The sequence below is a fragment of the Nansenia antarctica genome, assembly GCF_963989245.1.
Source record: "Nansenia antarctica genome assembly, chromosome: 2".
Taxonomy (NCBI): domain Eukaryota; kingdom Metazoa; phylum Chordata; class Actinopteri; order Argentiniformes; family Microstomatidae; genus Nansenia; species Nansenia antarctica.
The window spans coordinates 62946099-62969944 of NC_137675.1; the positions used below are offsets into that span (position 1 = coordinate 62946099).

At 44.9% G+C, this 23846-nt stretch overlaps 3 pseudogenes across 3 annotated transcripts; all 3 read right to left on the reverse strand.

Annotated features, from left to right (window-relative positions):
* Positions 1-16139: 16139 nt before the first annotated feature.
* On the reverse strand, positions 16140-17234 carry LOC308150409 (tripartite motif-containing protein 16-like protein; annotated as a pseudogene). The gene is made up of 2 exons: positions 16448-17234; positions 16140-16202 (listed from the first exon to the last, which is right to left on the reverse strand). The product of its transcript is annotated as a tripartite motif-containing protein 16-like protein (transcript).
* Positions 17235-17768: 534 nt separating this feature from the next.
* On the reverse strand, positions 17769-20281 carry LOC308150410 (tripartite motif-containing protein 16-like; annotated as a pseudogene). Its single transcript has 2 exons — positions 19204-20281; positions 17769-17777 (listed from the first exon to the last, which is right to left on the reverse strand). The product of its transcript is annotated as a tripartite motif-containing protein 16-like (transcript).
* Positions 20282-20815: 534 nt separating this feature from the next.
* Positions 20816-23328, reverse strand: LOC308150412 (tripartite motif-containing protein 16-like; annotated as a pseudogene). Its single transcript has 2 exons — positions 22251-23328; positions 20816-20824 (listed from the first exon to the last, which is right to left on the reverse strand). The product of its transcript is annotated as a tripartite motif-containing protein 16-like (transcript).
* Between the last annotated feature and the right edge of the window lie 518 nt (positions 23329-23846).

A 23846-nucleotide genomic window follows, 5' to 3' on the forward strand; every position in this document is an offset into this window, starting at 1 on the left:
GGACTTACGTTCTCTCAGGCTTGAAGTGGCAAATCAGTAGCCTGTCCTCACATTCCATATCACTGATCTTTGCTGCTTCCATTATAGCCACCTCATAGGACTTCCTGAAGTCCTTCTTTCCTCCCAGGCCTTTGGGCTACATTGGAGAAGATACACAATGTTTTCAAAACCCTTGAGATAACATGTTTCACCGTGTATACTGAATGTTAATCTTTACAATAATTTTGTATCATCATCATCATCGTCACTGGAGATATATACTTGTTTAGTCAACAAAGTTGTATGGTAGAGCTCTACGTTCTTCACTGTAGCCCAGTATCTTGTGTGAGGTTTCCCCAGAAACTCAACATGGTACTTTTCCAGATCCCCTTCTCTGTCTTTCATCACATATTCCCCAGATTCTGGGTCTGCACTCAGGATGGCTGGCCACCTGTAGAGGAACAATGCCATTTATCTCATACTACATAACTGCATAGGCCTATTCAGGCTATGAACAGTATTTCTGACACACATAGACCTAATCTCTCATCAACATACCATGGCCACATGTATGCTTTCACCAGGACCAAGCTCCCAGCAGGCATGGTGGAGTACACTACCTTCACGAGTTTCTTGAACTGTGAGTTATCAGGGAAAGGGGCCTGCGGCATGCTACAGTGGCTAAAGAGTGGGTCTGGGTTCATGTGGCAGTGCCAAGGTCCGTCGAGGTCCAACTCAGCCCCTCCATCGTTAACCTTGGGTACCATCCTCCACTTCAGGCAGCTGGGTGACTCACACTGCACCCATGTCTTGTCCATGTGGTAGGATAACTCATTCTCATTGCCATTCAGGTCAGGGAGATTCATATTTATATAATTGTGTTTATCTTCTGAACTGGGTTATCTGCCAAAAAGAGACACATATCTTGTAATACTGAAGTTTTATCATCTTGATCTGACTCACAAGTGTTTTCTGGTCCAGCATGACATCTCTATCTCTCTCTATTGCTCTCTCACTCTCTCTCCTTATTCACTAAGATTGGAGAAAACACTACAAACCATAAACAAATTATAATTCATATAGCTAAAGCCTTCAACCGTTGTCCTGCCCTACAAATATGCTAGCTACATATTTCCCTAATAACACATTAGCTACAGGCAAGGGTGGCAAAGGTAAGAGATAAGAAGTGTCACAGGACCTTTTATAACACCATATAAAAAGCATGATAACACCTTATAACAGATGTATAAATGTAAAAAGTCGACATTTATTTTAAGGGGGACCGAAACGAATACTTCGCCAATTGTGCTAGATAGCTTGGCTGGCCAGTTGGCGGGCTTTCAGAACAATAGCGTTCAGAACGCTGTCGCCGCTAGCCTGAAAGGCCCAGGCATTTCAACCAAGTGGTCTCGCAACTTTGCTAGCTAGATACATGTAATAATATTATTATAGTTATATTATAAACTAGTTAATAACATCTGGCTACTAGTTAGCCTACATGTAATAATATCTGGCTACTATAGCTGATCTAGCTCGTATTTGGTTGCTAGTAGGCTATGCTAATTCTATTGCTAATACAGAGAATGTCTCATAAGGTGCTAACATTCTTATCAGAAAAGCTGGCTGTGTTTGACCTTGGGAGAACGCAATGTTGCTGTTTGGCCACTCACGGGAAAACTTGGATGACTTTGACTTACTTTTCTCTTCTTAGAAAAAAAAAATCCTTATATCCATCTTGGTGGATGATCTAAATATCGTCTTGCCTCAGTCTGAATGTTTTGAATCTGCGTGCGTGTCTGATGCTGCGTGCCGTTAAAAACAGAAGTAAAACGCGGAGTGGATTTCTGGATATGGGCAATCCCCTACTCATAAAGTGGAACGGATTTGATTGTGAAGCAATGAAAATAACGCTGACCAGTCATGCAACATATTTTTGATGGCAAATGTGGGGGGGTCCAAACGACCTTGTTTCAAAGGTGGGGGGGACACGTCCCCCCCCAAATATATGGTGGTGACGCCCATGGTTATGATCTTCTAAAAAAATATCATTCTGCCAGAGTGGGGTTTTTCTGTGTCAGTGAAGCGTCTCTCCTCTCCGCGTCAAATTTGTGAACACAAACTCTGTGGCCATTTTAATGCTAGTCACAGCTAATAAAAGAGAGAAAGTGTTTTTATTGATTCTGCATATCCTCATTTCCAGTGAAAATAGCTGCCATCTTGTTGTTCCATTTTTGTTTATCCCACCCCTTCATCACATTGATTGGTTTCTTGAAAACCAAACATGCCCCCCCACCCCCAAACCCTACTGTTACCTCTGACCTCATCTGCCATTAAACCCTCTCCCTCTCCCGCTCTGTACTGTACAAACACACGTTTATTACAGCCCTCGTTCTCTCTAGCCCAGCGCCAGGGAGGGGGCTGAAGGTAGAGGGAGTTCTGTTGGCTGTCTGGAGTGTCTGGGGGAGAAGAGTAGACCAAGACAGACTGACAGGCCTCAGTATCCAGAATAGATACTAGGGCTGCACGATATGGACGAAAATGCATATCACGATATTTATGCCAGATATCTCGATATCGATATTAGTACGATATTACTAGTTTTAAATGTAGAAACAATGAAAAATAAGCAATCTTCAAAAAAACTAACAGCATAATACCAAATGGACGTGGAAAAGTGCAATTTTATTGCTCAGAACAGACCACTGTCAAATGTGTCAACATGAACACCATGTTAAACATACTCAAGTCTGAGTGCAAGTGCTTGGACAACAGTGCAAGGCAGCTCTACATCTCTAAAACAGTATAAATATGTACAGTTACACAACATTAGTGCAAAAAAACTGGGTTCGTGCTTGGCTCTCCTCGTACAGTGGTCTGTGGTTTTTCTCAAGGTGGTGAAAAAGGTTGGTTGTGTTTCCATTCTTCGTCCCGACTATGCGGAGGCACGACCTACATAAGACATCGTTCTGGTTCACGTCCTCCTTCCTGAATCCAAAATATCTCCAAACAATGGAGGTGGACTTATTTTTAGGTATGAGATTTGCAATCGTGTTGTCAAGGACATTCATATTTATTTTGTTTTCGCGCCGCTGTGTGTCACTGTTGCGTGACAGCAGCACATTTTTTGCCTCGCTCACGGCCAAGCTCGCTTATTGGTTGGCATTGCTGTCGATCTAAGGAAACCATGAAATGAGGTTTGTGGTTGGCTGTACGTTTAGGGAAAGCGTAAAAACGTATGTTTTGATTGACTGAGCTGTACATGCTGGGGGAGTTTTATATCGTCAATATTGTTGCCTTTCACAATATTCATATTGCGCATGCGAACATCGCGATGACGATACGATAACGATATATCGTGCAGCCCTAATAGATACACAACAGTCTTCTGTCCATACAAGCACATGTACATACAGTAGATGATGGTGCAGCCAGCAGACCCCCCCCCTTCTTCTTTAGGGCTCCTGCCTCCTTTAAACTCCTCCCACACTGGTCCCAGTCGGCTTTAGCTCCACCGCGAGTCTGTCGTCGGCAACCACCACTCCGTTATTCACTGTCTGTAACATAGGTTATTCACTGTCTGTAACATAGGTTATTCACTGTCTGTAACATAGGTTATTCACTGTCTGTAACATAGGTTATTCACTGTCTGTAACATAGGTTATTCACTGTCTGTAACACAGGTTATTCACTGTCTGTAACATAGGTTATTCACTGTCTGTAACACAGGTTATTCACTGTCTGTAACATAGGTTATTCACTGTCTGTAACATAGGTTAGTCGTCCACACAGTTCTCCGAATTGTCTAACTTTGGTCAGTTTTAAGTTACACAAAGAAACACGTGATCATCAAACAACTAATTCCGTTGTTTAGAAACATTCAAAGCCAACGACGCGTAACCATGGTGACCTTAACATAAGCAGTAGCGTCAGTGAGAGGGTTCCATTCAAACAGCATCGACTGGAGGGACCGTAGCCATTTCCTGATCTTACGCCGGGTGCACACAGGGACATTGCGTTGTGTTACGTTGCGTCGTTCTGGCGCAACCTGGTGGGATGGACTTGACGTACTTCAACGTGCGCTGCAGACGCAACAATGCTAGCGAAGTTTCCCACAGAAGTGGGGGAAAAAACGTCAGATCAGATATATAAACGGGTTATTTTGATAAACTGGACACATATATATGGTTACTTTCTCGCCTGAAAACATAGAAAAACTTCATAAAATGACATATTAACACTTGTAGAGCCAAATTACAGATTTTAGCCAATGGCGGCCAAAATTGAGGATTTAAAATCTGAGGCGAGAGCTCTGGGCAAGAAACTACTTCCGGTTGTTTTGACGGATCCAACGCAACGCAAAAAGCAGAATTTTTTTCACTGATTGCTGCACCCTGACGGTCAAGAAACGCAATGCAGAGCAACGCAACTGATCAACGCAACGGCCCCATTGAGATGAATGACTTCCGGTGCAACGCAACGCAACGCAACGGCCCTGTGTGTGAGAAAAGGTGTCCTCTTTAGTATAGTGGTCAGTATCCCTGCTTGTCACGCAGGAGACCAGGGTTCGATTCCCTGACGGGGAGCCACTTAATGTGATGGCTATCATGTCTGTCAAAATGATCAAATTAGCCATCGTCCTGGCATGAGTGGGTGTTGGTTTCAACGCACCTGTTTGTTTGTAGTTCCTCCGTTTGCAACAAAGACTCTGGACCTTTCCATGAATTGAAGTGGTCTTGTAATCCAAAGTCCAAATAAAAGTAACAAAAGAAAGTAATATATGTTGCCGCGGTGTGGTATGTACGCGTGTGTCAATGTTTGTTTGTATGTGTGTCACTTCTGGGTCGGGCCTATCCCCGATCGGAATTCAAAAGCCAAGTTATCAAACAAAGTTGTCAAACAAAATAACTTGTATCAAACCAAAACTTGTATCAAACAAAACAATAAATCTTTTCTAATGTGGTGCTGGTGGTTTCTCGTGATGGTTGAAAAACTGTGTCGCACCCTCACGTGTCAGGACTCATCCAGCCCAAGCAAGGAGAGATCACTTCCTTATATCAATTATGTCCTTAGATTGGGCGACACCCATTTTCAAAATAAAAGTCTTTATGGGCCAAAGTACCACTTTAAAAATACCATTCAAGTGGCTTTTTATAAATAATAATATAAAGCTTTTTTGGCTCCAACATTTTTTTTTTTTTTTCAATCTGATGATTTCTTTAATGTTAATTGATGATACATGATCATTCAGGTTCATTTTCAATCCCACATATCCAGTAGCTGGCTGTTCTACTGGGCTTCAAATAGATCAGAAAGACTGGACCAACATAATTCTGTACAACTGAACAGAACAACTGGTCAACTTTGTTGACGATGAGGAGAGTAGTTAATATTAGAGAGGGAATAGATCAATAGGTAATAATCAATAAGAATACATGTAGGACACATGTATCATGCAGCATTTCTATTGGTCGTGAAAAAACTGTTCCACAATAACATCAAATACGTACATAATGATAAAGGTATAACACAATGACTTGAGGAGTGAAGCTGAAAGCCCTGTTCCTATTGGATGCTGCTGCCTGTTGTCTTCAGAGGTCAAATCTGACCAGAGATGATGATCCTCTGACTGGTGACATCATCAATAATCTCACATTGTAGACTTGACAGAGAGAGCTCAATCTGAGAGTCAAGCCTCTACAATTAATAGAAGGGTTAAGTCATTAAACCTCTAAAGACTAAACAGGGAAAGATATTTAGACAGAATAGTAGGTTATGATATGATAAAGCATCACTCTTATAGGGACCTCTACTCCAGCTCACACAGCTCAGCACTGGACCCAAAATAAACCCCAAACCCAGGATAGAGGGGTTGAGTGAATGTGGTCTGGACTCTGTGGAGGAGGGTCATTGTGTCAGAGGAGATGCTGTAGAAGGACAGAGTACCTGCCCTGTGATCCAGGTACACTCCTTGGTTACAAAAGCATCAGTTTGTAGGAAGTGCTGTCAGGTTCTCAAAATATGTAATGAACGGTTGCCAGTGCAAGTAGAATTTTTTTGTTGAACCTCTAAGCGTGAACTTTTCTAACTTTAGGAAGTGCATTATGTCTGTAAGCCACATGGCTATTGAAGGGGGAGTTGGAGATTTCCATCCTAGTAAAATTCTACGCCTTGCCAGCAGTGTAGTAAATGCTACTATATTAGAATCTTTGGTGGTTAGGAGACTGAAATCTTGTGGAACTCCAAATATGGCTATCTGGGGTGAGGGTTCGAGATTAACAGAGAAAACCTCTGTCAGTATCTTAAAGATAGTAGTCCAGAAGGTTACCAGCCTAGGGCATGACCAAAACATATGGGTAAGATTGGCTGGGGATAAAGCACATCGTTCACACTTGTCCTCTACATCAGGATATATCGCTGCGAGTTTAGATTTGCAAAAGTGAAGCCTATGGAAGACTTTGAATTGAATAAGGCCTAATCTGGCACAAGAGGTTGAGGTGTTAATGCGGTCTATCGCTCCATCCCACCACTCGTCAGTGAAGTTTACATTGAGTTCAGTTTCCCATTTGTTCCTATTTTTGGTTAGAGAGTGTGTGTCGAGACAAGTGAGAGAGTGGTATATATTTGAGATAAGGCCTTCTTGACCTGGTGTGAACGCCATAAGATTTTCCCAGGGTTGGTTGTGTGGCATTTCGGGGTAAGAGGGGTATTGGGTTTTCACAAAGTCTCTGATCTGGAAATAACGAAAGAGATTACTCCGGGGCAAGTCATATTTAGTGCATATCATCTCGAAACTACAAAAAATGTTATTCTCAAAGAGGTTCGAAAAGTTTGTAAGGCCTCTGTCCTTCCAGAGCAAGAAGGCGGAATCCAAAGTGGAGGGAGGGAATAGATGATTTTTATTTATAGGACCATTAATGGAGCTGTCTGCAAACTTAAAGTGGAGACGAAACTGGGCCCAAATCTTAAGGGTAGCTAACACCACTGGGTTGCAGGTAAATTTGGAGAGGGATATAGGCAATTTGGAGTAAATCATTGCAGGAGGGGAGGATATATAGCAAGATTCAGCTTCCAGCAAGCACCAGTCTGTCAAAGGAGAGTGAAGCCAGTAGTTTATCTTTTGAATATTGGCAGCCCAGTAATAGTAAATGAAATTAGGCAAAGCCAATTAGGCAAAGCCAAGCCAGGTACACTCCTACTCTGGAGGACTGAGGGCCTGATACTGCAGTCTCAACATTATTGTGATAGAAACTATAACCACCACTAGAGCAGTTTAACACCCAGGACTTGGTATTGAATCCTAATGCAGCGTCAGCACCTCCCCCTGCTCTGCTGATGTCTTTATATGAGACTGCTGTACGAACCAACACCCCACTCCACTCAACCTCCCAGTAACAGCGTCCAGACAGACCCTCTCTACACAGCACCTGATCCTGGCCAGTGAATCTCTCTGGATGATCAGGATATGACTGGGCTTGGTTCATAAATGTCACCTTCCTGTTCCCCTCAGACAGAGAGAGGTGGCTGTTTGCTGTGTTTGGGTCCAGTGTGAGCCGACGGGAATATCGGAAGAACTGGGCTCTGGTCCTGGGCTCTGGTGGCAGGAAAACATCCACTGCATTCACTGTAGTTGAGATCTTGGGCCACTCCCCCTTAAAGACGTCCTCTAGTTTCTCTCTCAGCTCAGACACAGCCTCACTCACATCTCCAAACAACTGAAGAGGACCCTCAATGATGCTGGGGAAGTCTGAACATACACTGGGACAGGAGAGAGACTGACAACTCTGGAGGAAATGGATGTGATCCTCTGTGTGTGAAAGCTGCTCCAGCTCAGCTATCTCCTGCTCCAGTCGCTCCAGGACTCCTTCAGCCTGACTCACTGCTGCCTCCTGCTGGGCTCTGATCAGCTGCTTCACAGCAGAGAGCCTTCTCTCAATGGAGCGGATCAGTTCAGTAAAGGTCCTCTCACTGTCCTCCACTGCTGTCTGTGCAGAGCGTCTGAGAGACTCCACAGCCTGTTGGATCTCCTTCAGTTCCTTCTCTCTCTCCTGGACTCTCTGCTGGACTTTCTGCTGACTCATCCCCAGCTGCTTCTGTTTCTCAGTCCGACAACTCATTGCGTACGCTGGCCACTGAGATCCGATTAGCCCATACATTTTGACGTCCCGCATCCTGAGCAGCGGTGCAACCATTGAGTGGCCCATTTACCACCCATCCCAAAAGGGTTTTAACCGCATACGGTCCATCTTCTTGGCTATTTATGACCTGCCAGGGTTCCATTGCTTTTGGAGTGTTCACTCCAATCAAAAGCTCCACATCAGCATCAATTTCTGTCAAACATACTTCGTTCAGGTATGACCATTTCCGGATATCCCTAGAAGTTAAAATAGTGTCTTTGGTGACTGGTATCTTTCTCTGGGTGTACACCTTTGGCAGTGCAATGAAAGTGCCACCTTTGATGTTGCCTACTTCAAGTCCAGTAATCTCATAGCTTTCAACCAGCTTTTCCTGACCCATGGTCCTCAAGAGGATCTTGGTTCTTTTACTTTTGGCATCCAGCTGTCTCATAAGTTTCTCAGTACAGAACGTTGCTGAACTGCCTGGGTCCAGGAAAGCATAAGTTATGATAGTCTTGTTACTTTTTTCAAGTTTCACTTGAACTGGAACAATAGCAAGAGTACATTCTTTACTAGCCCCAGTATGTTTTCTGGTTTTCATAGAAACAAGTGCACTACCAACTGTGGTCTTTTCATGCTTTGCTGCAGTGCTCCTCGCCTCTCTCGAATGATCTCCTGAACTGTCATCTTCCCTCCTCTCCATGTGAAGCATTGTCGGGTGCCTTCTCTGACAGTTTTGACATGTCATTCTTTGTTTACAGTCTTTACTGAGGTGTCCTTTAGTCAGACATCCAAAACATAGTCCATTAGTTTTCACAAACTCTACCTTAGCGTCATGTGGTTGTGCTTTTAGTCGCTGGCAGTTAACTATGGGATGTTTCTCTTCACAATATATACACAAGTCATTAGTGCCATTGCTCTCTGGCCTTCTTTCTTTCTCAACAGCTGTGCCTTCACTCGCTGCTGTCATTGTGGTAGCAAAGCTGCTGCCATAGCTTCCTACTTTTTTCTGTTGTTTGAAGTCTTTGGTTTTTGAGGTGTTTTTGTCGACTGTAGGGTCTTGTATGTCTCCAAACAAAGGATCTAAAACAATTGTGGCTTGTTTTTCAATGAAGCCAACTAGGTCTTTGAATCTAGCTCTGCCATGACTATTCTCAAGTATATTGCAGGCAATAGACCTCCATTTATCCCTATACTTGTAGGGCAACTTAGAAACAATAAGCCTGAGGTTTGATGGGCTATCAAGCTCTTCCAGATAGTGCAAGTCTTGCATGGCATTGTTGCATCCTCTCAAATACAGTGCATAGGCCTGTAGTGACTTTCCATCTTCAGCCTTTATGCTTGGCCAGTTCAAGGCCTTTTCCATGTACGCACTGGTTATCTTGATTTCATTTCCAAAATTATTTTCAAGTAGCTTCTTAGCTTCAGCATAGCCTCTGTCTGGTTGCATATGCATGCAGCTACGCACCAAGTCTCGTGACTGTCCAGTGGTGTACTGTTCCAGGAAATAAAGCCTGTCTGGATTGCTACTTGTCTTGTCCTCAATACAATGTTCAAAAGCACGCATAAAGGGTAGGAAATTCATTGGGTCTCCATCAAATGTATTAATTTCCCTCACAGGAAGTAAAGCAAGTTTCTGCTGAGTAAGAAGGATTTCAGCGATGTCATGTTTTTGCTCTACATTGGACACGGTGTCTTGATTGATAAGATTATCCATTGTTGACTGATTATTCATTGTTGACATTTGATCATGTTCTCTTTTACTGTGCAATGTGTTAGTAGGCTTTGGATGCTGCCTTTGAATAACAACCTTTTGAAGTGGGGTTTTAGGCACTGTTCCTATATTAGCATATGATTGTTCAAGATTCATAGACACAGATTGTCCCTTTTGCATATCATCATAATAGGCATTCATGTCATCATGTTCTTTTACACTTGGTATAGAAGATGTTTCAAATGTCTGAATGACTTTTAATTTGGCGGTGGAGGCGACAATGTCGCCTGTGGTCTGGACTCTGTGGAGGAGGGTCATTGTGTCAGAGGAGATGCTGTAGAAGGACAGAGTACCTGCCCTGTGATCCAGGTACACTCCTACTCTGGAGGACTGAGGGCCTGATACTGCAGTCTCAACATTATTGTGATAGAAACTATAACCACCACTATAGCAGTTTAACACCCAGGACTTGGTATTGAATCCTAATGCAGCGTCAGCACCTCCCCCTGCTCTGCTGATGTCTTTATATGAGACTGCTGTACGAACCAACACCCCACTCCACTCAACCTCCCAGTAACAGCGTCCAGACAGACCCTCTCTACACAGCACCTGATCCTGGCCAGTGAATCTCTCTGGATGATCAGGATATGACTGGGCTTGGTTCATAAATGTCACCTTCCTGTTCCCCTCAGACAGAGAGAGGTGGCTGTTTGCTGTGTTTGGGTCCAGTGTGAGCCGACGGGAATATCGGAAGAACTGGGCTCTGGTCCTGGGCTCTGGTCCTGGGCTCTGGTGGCAGGAAAACATCCACTGCATTCACTGTAGTTGAGATCTTGGGCCACTCCCCCTTAAAGACGTCCTCTAGTTTCTCTCTCAGCTCAGACACAGCCTCACTCACATCTCCAAACAACTGAAGAGGACCCTCAATGATGCTGGGGAAGTCTGAACATACACTGGGACTGGAGAGAGACTGACAACTCTGGAGGAAATGCATGTGATCCTCTGTGTGTGAAAGCTGCTCCAGCTCAGCGTCTCTCCTCCTCAGCTCAGCTATCTCCTGCTCCAGTCGCTCCAGGACTCCTTCAGCCTGACTCACTGCTGCCTCCTGCTGGGCTCTGATCAGCTGCTTCACAGCAGAGAGCCTTCTCTCAATGGAGCGGATCAGTTCAGTAAAGGTCCTCTCACTGTCCTCCACTGCTGTCTGTGCAGAGCGTCTGAGAGACTCCACAGCCTGTTGGATCTCCTTCAGTTCCTTCTCTCTCTCCTGGACTCTCTGCTGGACTTTCTGCTGACTCATCCCCAGCTGCTTCTGTTTCTCAGTCCGACAACTCATTGCGTACGCTGGCCACTGAGATCCGATTAGCTCATACATTTTGACGTCCCGCATCCTGAGCAGCGGTGCAACCATTGAGTGGCCCATTTACCACCCATCCCAAAAGGGTTTTAACCGCATACGGTCCATCTTCTTGGCTATTTATGACCTGCCAGGGTTCCATTGCTTTTGGAGTGTTCACTCCAATCAAAAGCTCCACATCAGCATCAATTTCTGTCAAACATACTTCGTTCAGGTATGACCATTTCCGGATATCCCTAGAAGTTAAAATATTGTCTTTGGTGACTGGTATCTTTCTCTGGGTGTACACCTTTGGCAGTGCAATGAAAGTGCCACCTTTGATGTTGCCTACTTCAAGTCCAGTAATCTCATAGCTTTCAACCAGCTTTTCCTGACCCATGGTCCTCAAGAGGATCTTGGTTCTTTTACTTTTGGCATCCAGCTGTCTCATAAGTTTCTCAGTACAGAACGTTGCTGAACTGCCTGGGTCCAGGAAAGCATAAGTTATGATAGTCTTGTTACTTTTTTCAAGTTTCACTTGAACTGGAACAATAGCAAGAGTACATTCTTTACCAGCCCCAGTATGTTTTCCGGTTTTCATAGAAACAAGTGCACTGCCAACTGTGGTCTTTTCATGCTTTGCTGCAGTGCTCCTCGCCTCTCTCGAATGATCTCCTGAACTGTCATCTTCCCTCCTCTCCATGTGAAGCATTGTCGGGTGCCTTCTCTGACAGTTTTGACATGTCATTCTTTGTTTACAGTCTTTACTGAGGTGTCCTTTAGTCAGACATCCAAAACATAGTCCATTAGTTTTCACAAACTCTACCTTAGCGTCATGTGGTTGTGCTTTTAGTCGCTGGCAGTTAACTATGGGATGTTTCTCTTCACAATATATACACAAGTCATTAGTGCCATTGCTCTCTGGCCTTCTTTCTTTCTCAACAGCTGTGCCTTCACTCGCTGCTGTCATTGTGGTAGCAAAGCTGCTGCCATAGCTTCCTACTTTTTTCTGTTATTTGAAGTCTTTGGTTTTTGAGGTGTTTTTGTCGACTGTAGGGTCTTGTATGTCTCCAAACAAAGGATCTAAAACAATTGTGGCTTGTTTTTCAATGAAGCCAACTAGGTCTTTGAATCTAGCTCTGCCATGACTATTCTCAAGTATATTGCAGGCAATAGACCTCCATTTATCCCTATACTTGTAGGGCAACTTAGAAACAATAAGCCTGAGGTTTGATGGGCTATCAAGCTCTTCCAGATAGTGCAAGTCTTGCATGGCATTGTTGCATCCTCTCAAATACAGTGCATAGGCCTGTAGTGACTTTCCATCTTCAGCCTTTATGCTTGGCCAGTTCAAGGCCTTTTCCATGTACGCACTGGTTATCTTGATTTCATTTCCAAAATTATTTTCAAGTAGCTTCTTAGCTTCAGCATAGCCTCTGTCTGGTTGCATATGCATGCAGCTACGCACCAAGTCTCGTGACTGTCCAGTGGTGTACTGTTCCAGGAAATAAAGCCTGTCTGGATTGCTACTTGTCTTGTCCTCAATACAATGTTCAAAAGCACGCATAAAGGGTAGGAAATTCATTGGGTCTCCATCAAATGTATTAATTTCCCTCACAGGAAGTAAAGCAAGTTTCTGCTGAGTAAGAAGGATTTCAGCGATGTCATGTTTTTGCTCTACATTGGACACGGTGTCTTGATTGATAAGATTATCCATTGTTGACTGATTATTCATTGTTGACATTTGATCATGTTCTCTTTTACTGTGCAATGTGTTAGTAGGCTTTGGATGCTGCCTTTGAATAACAACCTTTTGAAGTGGGGTTTTAGGCACTGTTCCTATATTAGCATATGATTGTTCAAGATTCATAGACACAGATTGTCCCTTTTGCATATCATCATAATAGGCATTCATGTCATCATGTTCTTTTACACTTGGTATAGAAGATGTTTCAAATGTCTGAATGACTTTTAAATTGGCGGTGGAGGCGACAATGTCGCCTGTGGTCTGGACTCTGTGGAGGAGGGTCATTGTGTCAGAGGAGATGCTGTAGAAGGACAGAGTACCTGCCCTGTGATCCAGGTACACTCCTACTCTGGAGGACTGAGGGCCTGATACTGCAGTCTCAACATTATTGTGATAGAAACTATAACCACCACTATAGCAGTTTAACACCCAGGACTTGGTATTGAATCCTAATGCAGCGTCAGCACCTCCCCCTGCTCTGCTGATGTCTTTATATGAGACTGCTGTACGAACCAACACCCCACTCCACTCAACCTCCCAGTAACAGTGTCCAGACAGACCCTCTCTACACAGCACCTGATCCTGGCCAGTGAATCTCTCTGGATGATCAGGATATGACTGGGCTTGGTTCATAAATGTCACCTTCCTGTTCCCCTCAGACAGAGAGAGGTGGCTGTTTGCTGTGTTTGGGTCCAGTGTGAGCCGACGGGAATATCGGAAGAACTGGGCTCTGGTCCTGGGCTCTGGTCCTGGGCTCTGGTGGCAGGAAAACATCCACTGCATTCACTGTAGTTGAGATCTTGGGCCACTCCCCCTTAAAGACGTCCTCTAGTTTCTCTCTCAGCTCAGACACAGCCTCACTCACATCTCCAAACAACTGAAGAGGACCCTCAATGATGCTGGGGAAGTCTGAACATACACTGGGACTGGAGAGAGACTGACAACTCTGGAGGAAATGGATGTGATCCTCTGTGTGTGAAAGCTGCTCCAGCTCAGCGTCTCTCCTCCTCAGCTCAGCTATCTCCTGCTCCAGTCGCTCCAGGACTCCTTCAGCCTGACTCACTGCTGCCTCCTGCTGGGCTCTGATCAGCTGCTTCACAGCAGAGAGCCTTCTCTCAATGGAGCGGATCAGTTCAGTAAAGGTCCTCTCACTGTCCTCCACTGCTGTCTGTGCAGAGCGTCTGAGAGACTCCACAGCCTGTTGGATCTCCTTCAGTTCCTTCTCTCTCTCCTGGACTCTCTGCTGGACTTTCTGCTGACTCATCCCCAGCTGCTTCTGTTTCTCAGTCCGACAACTCATTGCGTACGCTGGCCACTGAGATCCGATTAGCTCATACATTTTGACGTCCCGCATCCTGAGCAGCGGTGCAACCATTGAGTGGCCCATTTACCACCCATCCCAAAAGGGTTTTAACCGCATACGGTCCATCTTCTTGGCTATTTATGACCTGCCAGGGTTCCATTGCTTTTGGAGTGTTCACTCCAATCAAAAGCTCCACATCAGCATCAATTTCTGTCAAACATACTTCGTTCAGGTATGACCATTTCCGGATATCCCTAGAAGTTAAAATATTGTCTTTGGTGACTGGTATCTTTCTCTGGGTGTACACCTTTGGCAGTGCAATGAAAGTGCCACCTTTGATGTTGCCTACTTCAAGTCCAGTAATCTCATAGCTTTCAACCAGCTTTTCCTGACCCATGGTCCTCAAGAGGATCTTGGTTCTTTTACTTTTGGCATCCAGCTGTCTCATAAGTTTCTCAGTACAGAACGTTGCTGAACTGCCTGGGTCCAGGAAAGCATAAGTTATGATAGTCTTGTTACTTTTTTCAAGTTTCACTTGAACTGGAACAATAGCAAGAGTACATTCTTTACCAGCCCCAGTATGTTTTCCGGTTTTCATAGAAACAAGTGCACTACCAACTGTGGTCTTTTCATGCTTTGCTGCAGTGCTCCTCGCCTCTCTCGAATGATCTCCTGAACTGTCATCTTCCCTCCTCTCCATGTGAAGCATTGTCGGGTGCCTTCTCTGACAGTTTTGACATGTCATTCTTTGTTTACAGTCTTTACTGAGGTGTCCTTTAGTCAGACATCCAAAACATAGTCCATTAGTTTTCACAAACTCTACCTTAGCGTCATGTGGTTGTGCTTTTAGTCGCTGGCAGTTAACTATGGGATGTTTCTCTTCACAATATATACACAAGTCATTAGTGCCATTGCTCTCTGGCCTTCTTTCTTTCTCAACAGCTGTGCCTTCACTCGCTGCTGTCATTGTGGTAGCAAAGCTGCTGCCATAGCTTCCTACTTTTTTCTGTTGTTTGAAGTCTTTGGTTTTTGAGGTGTTTTTGTCGACTGTAGGGTCTTGTATGTCTCCAAACAAAGGATCTAAAACAATTGTGGCTTGTTTTTCAATGAAGCCAACTAGGTCTTTGAATCTAGCTCTGCCATGACTATTCTCAAGTATATTGCAGGCAATAGACCTCCATTTATCCCTATACTTGTAGGGCAACTTAGAAACAATAAGCCTGAGGTTTGATGGGCTATCAAGCTCTTCCAGATAGTGCAAGTCTTGCATGGCATTGTTGCATCCTCTCAAATACAGTGCATAGGCCTGTAGTGACTTTCCATCTTCAGCCTTTATGCTTGGCCAGTTCAAGGCCTTTTCCATGTACGCACTGGTTATCTTGATTTCATTTCCAAAATTATTTTCAAGTAGCTTCTTAGCTTCAGCATAGCCTCTGTCTGGTTGCATATGCATGCAGCTACGCACCAAGTCTCGTGACTGTCCAGTGGTGTACTGTTCCAGGAAATAAAGCCTGTCTGGATTGCTACTTGTCTTGTCCTCAATACAATGTTCAAAAGCACGCATAAAGGGTAGGAAATTCATTGGGTCTCCATCAAATGTATTAATTTCCCTCACAGGAAGTAAAGCAAGTTTCTGCTGAGTAAGAAGGATTTCAGCGATGTCATGTTTTTGCTCTACATTGGACACGGTGTCTTGATTGATAAGATTATCCATTGTTGACTGATTATTCATTGTTGACATTTGATCATGTTCTCTTTTACTGTGCAATGTGTTAGTAGGCTTTGGATGCTGCCTTTGAATAACAACCTTTTGAAGTGGGGTTTTAGGCACTGTTCCTATATTAGCATATGATTGTTCAAGATTCATAGACACAGATTGTCCCTTTTGCATATCATCATAATAGGCATTCATGTCATCATGTTCTTTTACACTTGGTATAGAAGATGTTTCAAATGTCTGAATGACTTTTAATTTGGCGGTGGAGGCGACAATGTCGCCTGTGGTCTGGACTCTGTGGAGGAGGGTCATTGTGTCAGAGGAGATGCTGTAGAAGGACAGAGTACCTGCCCTGTGATCCAGGTACACTCCTACTCTGGAGGACTGAGGGCCTGATACTGCAGTCTCAACATTATTGTGATAGAAACTATAACCACCACTATAGCAGTTTAACACCCAGGACTTGGTATTGAATCCTAATGCAGCGTCAGCACCTCCCCCTGCTCTGCTGATGTCTTTATATGAGACTGCTGTACGAACCAACACCCCACTCCACTCAACCTCCCAGTAACAGCGTCCAGACAGACCCTCTCTACACAGCACCTGATCCTGGCCAGTGAATCTCTCTGGATGATCAGGATATGACTGGGCTTGGTTCATAAATGTCACCTTCCTGTTCCCCTCAGACAGAGAGAGGTGGCTGTTTGCTGTGTTTGGGTCCAGTGTGAGCCGACGGGAATATCGGAAGAACTGGGCTCTGGTCCTGGGCTCTGGTCCTGGGCTCTGGTGGCAGGAAAACATCCACTGCATTCACTGTAGTTGAGATCTTGGGCCACTCCCCCTTAAAGACGTCCTCTAGTTTCTCTCTCAGCTCAGACACAGCCTCACTCACATCTCCAAACAACTGAAGAGGACCCTCAATGATGCTGGGGAAGTCTGAACATACACTGGGACTGGAGAGAGACTGACAACTCTGGAGGAAATGGATGTGATCCTCTGTGTGTGAAAGCTGCTCCAGCTCAGCGTCTCTCCTCCTCAGCTCAGCTATCTCCTGCTCCAGTCGCTCCAGGACTCCTTCAGCCTGACTCACTGCTGCCTCCTGCTGGGCTCTGATCAGCTGCTTCACAGCAGAGAGCCTTCTCTCAATGGAGCGGATCAGTTCAGTAAAGGTCCTCTCACTGTCCTCCACTGCTGTCTGTGCAGAGCGTCTGAGAGACTCCACAGCCTGTTGGATCTCCTTCAGTTCCTTCTCTCTCTCCTGGACTCTCTGCTGGACTTTCTGCTGACTCATCCCCAGCTGCTTCTGTTTCTCAGTCCGACAACTCATTGCGTACGCTGGCCACTGAGATCCGATTAGCTCATACATTTTGACGTCCCGCATCCTGAGCAGCGGTGCAACCATTGAGTGGCCCATTTACCACCCATCCCAAAAGGGTTTTAACCGCATACGGTCCATCTTCTTGGCTATTTATGACCTGCCAGGGTTCCATTGCTTTTGGAGTGTTCACTCCAATCAAAAGCTCCACATCAGCATCAATTTCTGTCAAACATACTTCGTTCAGGTATGACCATTTCCGGATATCCCTAGAAGTTAAAATATTGTCTTTGGTGACTGGTATCTTTCTCTGGGTGTACACCTTTGGCAGTGCAATGAAAGTGCCACCTTTGATGTTGCCTACTTCAAGTCCAGTAATCTCATAGCTTTCAACCAGCTTTTCCTGACCCATGGTCCTCAAGAGGATCTTGGTTCTTTTACTTTTGGCATCCAGCTGTCTCATAAGTTTCTCAGTACAGAACGTTGCTGAACTGCCTGGGTCCAGGAAAGCATAAGTTATGATAGTCTTGTTACTTTTTTCAAGTTTCACTTGAACTGGAACAATAGCAAGAGTACATTCTTTACCAGCCCCAGTATGTTTTCCGGTTTTCATAGAAACAAGTGCACTACCAACTGTGGTCTTTTCATGCTTTGCTGCAGTGCTCCTCGCCTCTCTCGAATGATCTCCTGAACTGTCATCTTCCCTCCTCTCCATGTGAAGCATTGTCGGGTGCCTTCTCTGACAGTTTTGACATGTCATTCTTTGTTTACAGTCTTTACTGAGGTGTCCTTTAGTCAGACATCCAAAACATAGTCCATTAGTTTTCACAAACTCTACCTTAGCGTCATGTGGTTGTGCTTTTAGTCGCTGGCAGTTAACTATGGGATGTTTCTCTTCACAATATATACACAAGTCATTAGTGCCATTGCTCTCTGGCCTTCTTTCTTTCTCAACAGCTGTGCCTTCACTCGCTGCTGTCATTGTGGTAGCAAAGCTGCTGCCATAGCTTCCTACTTTTTTCTGTTGTTTGAAGTCTTTGGTTTTTGAGGTGTTTTTGTCGACTGTAGGGTCTTGTATGTCTCCAAACAAAGGATCTAAAACAATTGTGGCTTGTTTTTCAATGAAGCCAACTAGGTCTTTGAATCTAGCTCTGCCATGACTATTCTCAAGTATATTGCAGGCAATAGACCTCCATTTATCCCTATACTTGTAGGGCAACTTAGAAACAATAAGCCTGAGGTTTGATGGGCTATCAAGCTCTTCCAGATAGTGCAAGTCTTGCATGGCATTGTTGCATCCTCTCAAATACAGTGCATAGGCCTGTAGTGACTTTCCATCTTCAGCCTTTATGCTTGGCCAGTTCAAGGCCTTTTCCATGTACGCACTGGTTATCTTGATTTCATTTCCAAAATTATTTTCAAGTAGCTTCTTAGCTTCAGCATAGCCTCTGTCTGGTTGCATATGCATGCAGCTACGCACCAAGTCTCGTGACTGTCCAGTGGTGTACTGTTCCAGGAAATAAAGCCTGTCTGGATTGCTACTTGTCTTGTCCTCAATACAATGTTCAAAAGCACGCATAAAGGGTAGGAAATTCATTGGGTCTCCATCAAATGTATTAATTTCCCTCACAGGAAGTAAAGCAAGTTTCTGCTGAGTAAGAAGGATTTCAGCGATGTCATGTTTTTGCTCTACATTGGACACGGTGTCTTGATTGATAAGATTATCCATTGTTGACTGATTATTCATTGTTGACATTTGATCATGTTCTCTTTTACTGTGCAATGTGTTAGTAGGCTTTGGATGCTGCCTTTGAATAACAACCTTTTGAAGTGGGGTTTTAGGCACTGTTCCTATATTAGCATATGATTGTTCAAGATTCATAGACACAGATTGTCCCTTTTGCATATCATCATAATAGGCATTCATGTCATCATGTTCTTTTACACTTGGTATAGAAGATGTTTCAAATGTCTGAATGACTTTTAATTTGGCGGTGGAGGCGACAATGTCGCCTGTGGTCTGGACTCTGTGGAGGAGGGTCATTGTGTCAGAGGAGATGCTGTAGAAGGACAGAGTACCTGCCCTGTGATCCAGGTACACTCCTACTCTGGAGGACTGAGGGCCTGATACTGCAGTCTCAACATTATTGTGATAGAAACTATAACCACCACTATAGCAGTTTAACACCCAGGACTTGGTATTGAATCCTAATGCAGCGTCAGCACCTCCCCCTGCTCTGCTGATGTCTTTATATGAGACTGCTGTACGAACCAACACCCCACTCCACTCAACCTCCCAGTAACAGCGTCCAGACAGACCCTCTCTACACAGCACCTGATCCTGGCCAGTGAATCTCTCTGGATGATCAGGATATGACTGGGCTTGGTTCATAAATGTCACCTTCCTGTTCCCCTCAGACAGAGAGAGGTGGCTGTTTGCTGTGTTTGGGTCCAGTGTGAGCCGACGGGAATATCGGAAGAACTGGGCTCTGGTCCTGGGCTCTGGTCCTGGGCTCTGGTGGCAGGAAAACATCCACTGCATTCACTGTAGTTGAGATCTTGGGCCACTCCCCCTTAAAGACGTCCTCTAGTTTCTCTCTCAGCTCAGACACAGCCTCACTCACATCTCCAAACAACTGAAGAGGACCCTCAATGATGCTGGGGAAGTCTGAACATACACTGGGACTGGAGAGAGACTGACAACTCTGGAGGAAATGGATGTGATCCTCTGTGTGTGAAAGCTGCTCCAGCTCAGCGTCTCTCCTCCTCAGCTCAGCTATCTCCTGCTCCAGTCGCTCCAGGACTCCTTCAGCCTGACTCACTGCTGCCTCCTGCTGGGCTCTGATCAGCTGCTTCACAGCAGAGAGCCTTCTCTCAATGGAGCGGATCAGTTCAGTAAAGGTCCTCTCACTGTCCTCCACTGCTGTCTGTGCAGAGCGTCTGAGAGACTCCACAGCCTGTTGGATCTCCTTCAGTTCCTTCTCTCTCTCCTGGACTCTCTGCTGGACTTTCTGCTGACTCATCCCCAGCTGCTTCTGTTTCTCAGTCCGACAACTCATTGCGTACGCTGGCCACTGAGATCCGATTAGCTCATACATTTTGACGTCCCGCATCCTGAGCAGCGGTGCAACCATTGAGTGGCCCATTTACCACCCATCCCAAAAGGGTTTTAACCGCATACGGTCCATCTTCTTGGCTATTTATGACCTGCCAGGGTTCCATTGCTTTTGGAGTGTTCACTCCAATCAAAAGCTCCACATCAGCATCAATTTCTGTCAAACATACTTCGTTCAGGTATGACCATTTCCGGATATCCCTAGAAGTTAAAATATTGTCTTTGGTGACTGGTATCTTTCTCTGGGTGTACACCTTTGGCAGTGCAATGAAAGTGCCACCTTTGATGTTGCCTACTTCAAGTCCAGTAATCTCATAGCTTTCAACCAGCTTTTCCTGACCCATGGTCCTCAAGAGGATCTTGGTTCTTTTACTTTTGGCATCCAGCTGTCTCATAAGTTTCTCAGTACAGAACGTTGCTGAACTGCCTGGGTCCAGGAAAGCATAAGTTATGATAGTCTTGTTACTTTTTTCAAGTTTCACTTGAACTGGAACAATAGCAAGAGTACATTCTTTACCAGCCCCAGTATGTTTTCCGGTTTTCATAGAAACAAGTGCACTACCAACTGTGGTCTTTTCATGCTTTGCTGCAGTGCTCCTCGCCTCTCTCGAATGATCTCCTGAACTGTCATCTTCCCTCCTCTCCATGTGAAGCATTGTCGGGTGCCTTCTCTGACAGTTTTGACATGTCATTCTTTGTTTACAGTCTTTACTGAGGTGTCCTTTAGTCAGACATCCAAAACATAGTCCATTAGTTTTCACAAACTCTACCTTAGCGTCATGTGGTTGTGCTTTTAGTCGCTGGCAGTTAACTATGGGATGTTTCTCTTCACAATATATACACAAGTCATTAGTGCCATTGCTCTCTGGCCTTCTTTCTTTCTCAACAGCTGTGCCTTCACTCGCTGCTGTCATTGTGGTAGCAAAGCTGCTGCCATAGCTTCCTACTTTTTTCTGTTGTTTGAAGTCTTTGGTTTTTGAGGTGTTTTTGTCGACTGTAGGGTCTTGTATGTCTCCAAACAAAGGATCTAAAACAATTGTGGCTTGTTTTTCAATGAAGCCAACTAGGTCTTTGAATCTAGCTCTGCCATGACTATTCTCAAGTATATTGCAGGCAATAGACCTCCATTTATCCCTATACTTGTAGGGCAACTTAGAAACAATAAGCCTGAGGTTTGATGGGCTATCAAGCTCTTCCAGATAGTGCAAGTCTTGCATGGCATTGTTGCATCCTCTCAAATACAGTGCATAGGCCTGTAGTGACTTTCCATCTTCAGCCTTTATGCTTGGCCAGTTCAAGGCCTTTTCCATGTACGCACTGGTTATCTTGATTTCATTTCCAAAATTATTTTCAAGTAGCTTCTTAGCTTCAGCATAGCCTCTGTCTGGTTGCATATGCATGCAGCTACGCACCAAGTCTCGTGACTGTCCAGTGGTGTACTGTTCCAGGAAATAAAGCCTGTCTGGATTGCTACTTGTCTTGTCCTCAATACAATGTTCAAAAGCACGCATAAAGGGTAGGAAATTCATTGGGTCTCCATCAAATGTATTAATTTCCCTCACAGGAAGTAAAGCAAGTTTCTGCTGAGTAAGAAGGATTTCAGCGATGTCATGTTTTTGCTCTACATTGGACACGGTGTCTTGATTGATAAGATTATCCATTGTTGACTGATTATTCATTGTTGACATTTGATCATGTTCTCTTTTACTGTGCAATGTGTTAGTAGGCTTTGGATGCTGCCTTTGAATAACAACCTTTTGAAGTGGGGTTTTAGGCACTGTTCCTATATTAGCATATGATTGTTCAAGATTCATAGACACAGATTGTCCCTTTTGCATATCATCATAATAGGCATTCATGTCATCATGTTCTTTTACACTTGGTATAGAAGATGTTTCAAATGTCTGAATGACTTTTAATTTGGCGGTGGAGGCGACAATGTCGCCTGTGGTCTGGACTCTGTGGAGGAGGGTCATTGTGTCAGAGGAGATGCTGTAGAAGGACAGAGTACCTGCCCTGTGATCCAGGTACACTCCTACTCTGGAGGACTGAGGGCCTGATACTGCAGTCTCAACATTATTGTGATAGAAACTATAACCACCACTATAGCAGTTTAACACCCAGGACTTGGTATTGAATCCTAATGCAGCGTCAGCACCTCCCCCTGCTCTGCTGATGTCTTTATATGAGACTGCTGTACGAACCAACACCCCACTCCACTCAACCTCCCAGTAACAGCGTCCAGACAGACCCTCTCTACACAGCACCTGATCCTGGCCAGTGAATCTCTCTGGATGATCAGGATATGACTGGGCTTGGTTCATAAATGTCACCTTCCTGTTCCCCTCAGACAGAGAGAGGTGGCTGTTTGCTGTGTTTGGGTCCAGTGTGAGCCGACGGGAATATCGGAAGAACTGGGCTCTGGTCCTGGGCTCTGGTCCTGGGCTCTGGTGGCAGGAAAACATCCACTGCATTCACTGTAGTTGAGATCTTGGGCCACTCCCCCTTAAAGACGTCCTCTAGTTTCTCTCTCAGCTCAGACACAGCCTCACTCACATCTCCAAACAACTGAAGAGGACCCTCAATGATGCTGGGGAAGTCTGAACATACACTGGGACTGGAGAGAGACTGACAACTCTGGAGGAAATGGATGTGATCCTCTGTGTGTGAAAGCTGCTCCAGCTCAGCGTCTCTCCTCCTCAGCTCAGCTATCTCCTGCTCCAGTCGCTCCAGGACTCCTTCAGCCTGACTCACTGCTGCCTCCTGCTGGGCTCTGATCAGCTGCTTCACAGCAGAGAGCCTTCTCTCAATGGAGCGGATCAGTTCAGTAAAGGTCCTCTCACTGTCCTCCACTGCTGTCTGTGCAGAGCGTCTGAGAGACTCCACAGCCTGTTGGATCTCCTTCAGTTCCTTCTCTCTCTCCTGGACTCTCTGCTGGACTTTCTGCTGACTCATCCCCAGCTGCTTCTGTTTCTCAGTCCGACAACTCATTGCGTACGCTGGCCACTGAGATCCGATTAGCTCATACATTTTGACGTCCCGCATCCTGAGCAGCGGTGCAACCATTGAGTGGCCCATTTACCACCCATCCCAAAAGGGTTTTAACCGCATACGGTCCATCTTCTTGGCTATTTATGACCTGCCAGGGTTCCATTGCTTTTGGAGTGTTCACTCCAATCAAAAGCTCCACATCAGCATCAATTTCTGTCAAACATACTTCGTTCAGGTATGACCATTTCCGGATATCCCTAGAAGTTAAAATATTGTCTTTGGTGACTGGTATCTTTCTCTGGGTGTACACCTTTGGCAGTGCAATGAAAGTGCCACCTTTGATGTTGCCTACTTCAAGTCCAGTAATCTCATAGCTTTCAACCAGCTTTTCCTGACCCATGGTCCTCAAGAGGATCTTGGTTCTTTTACTTTTGGCATCCAGCTGTCTCATAAGTTTCTCAGTACAGAACGTTGCTGAACTGCCTGGGTCCAGGAAAGCATAAGTTATGATAGTCTTG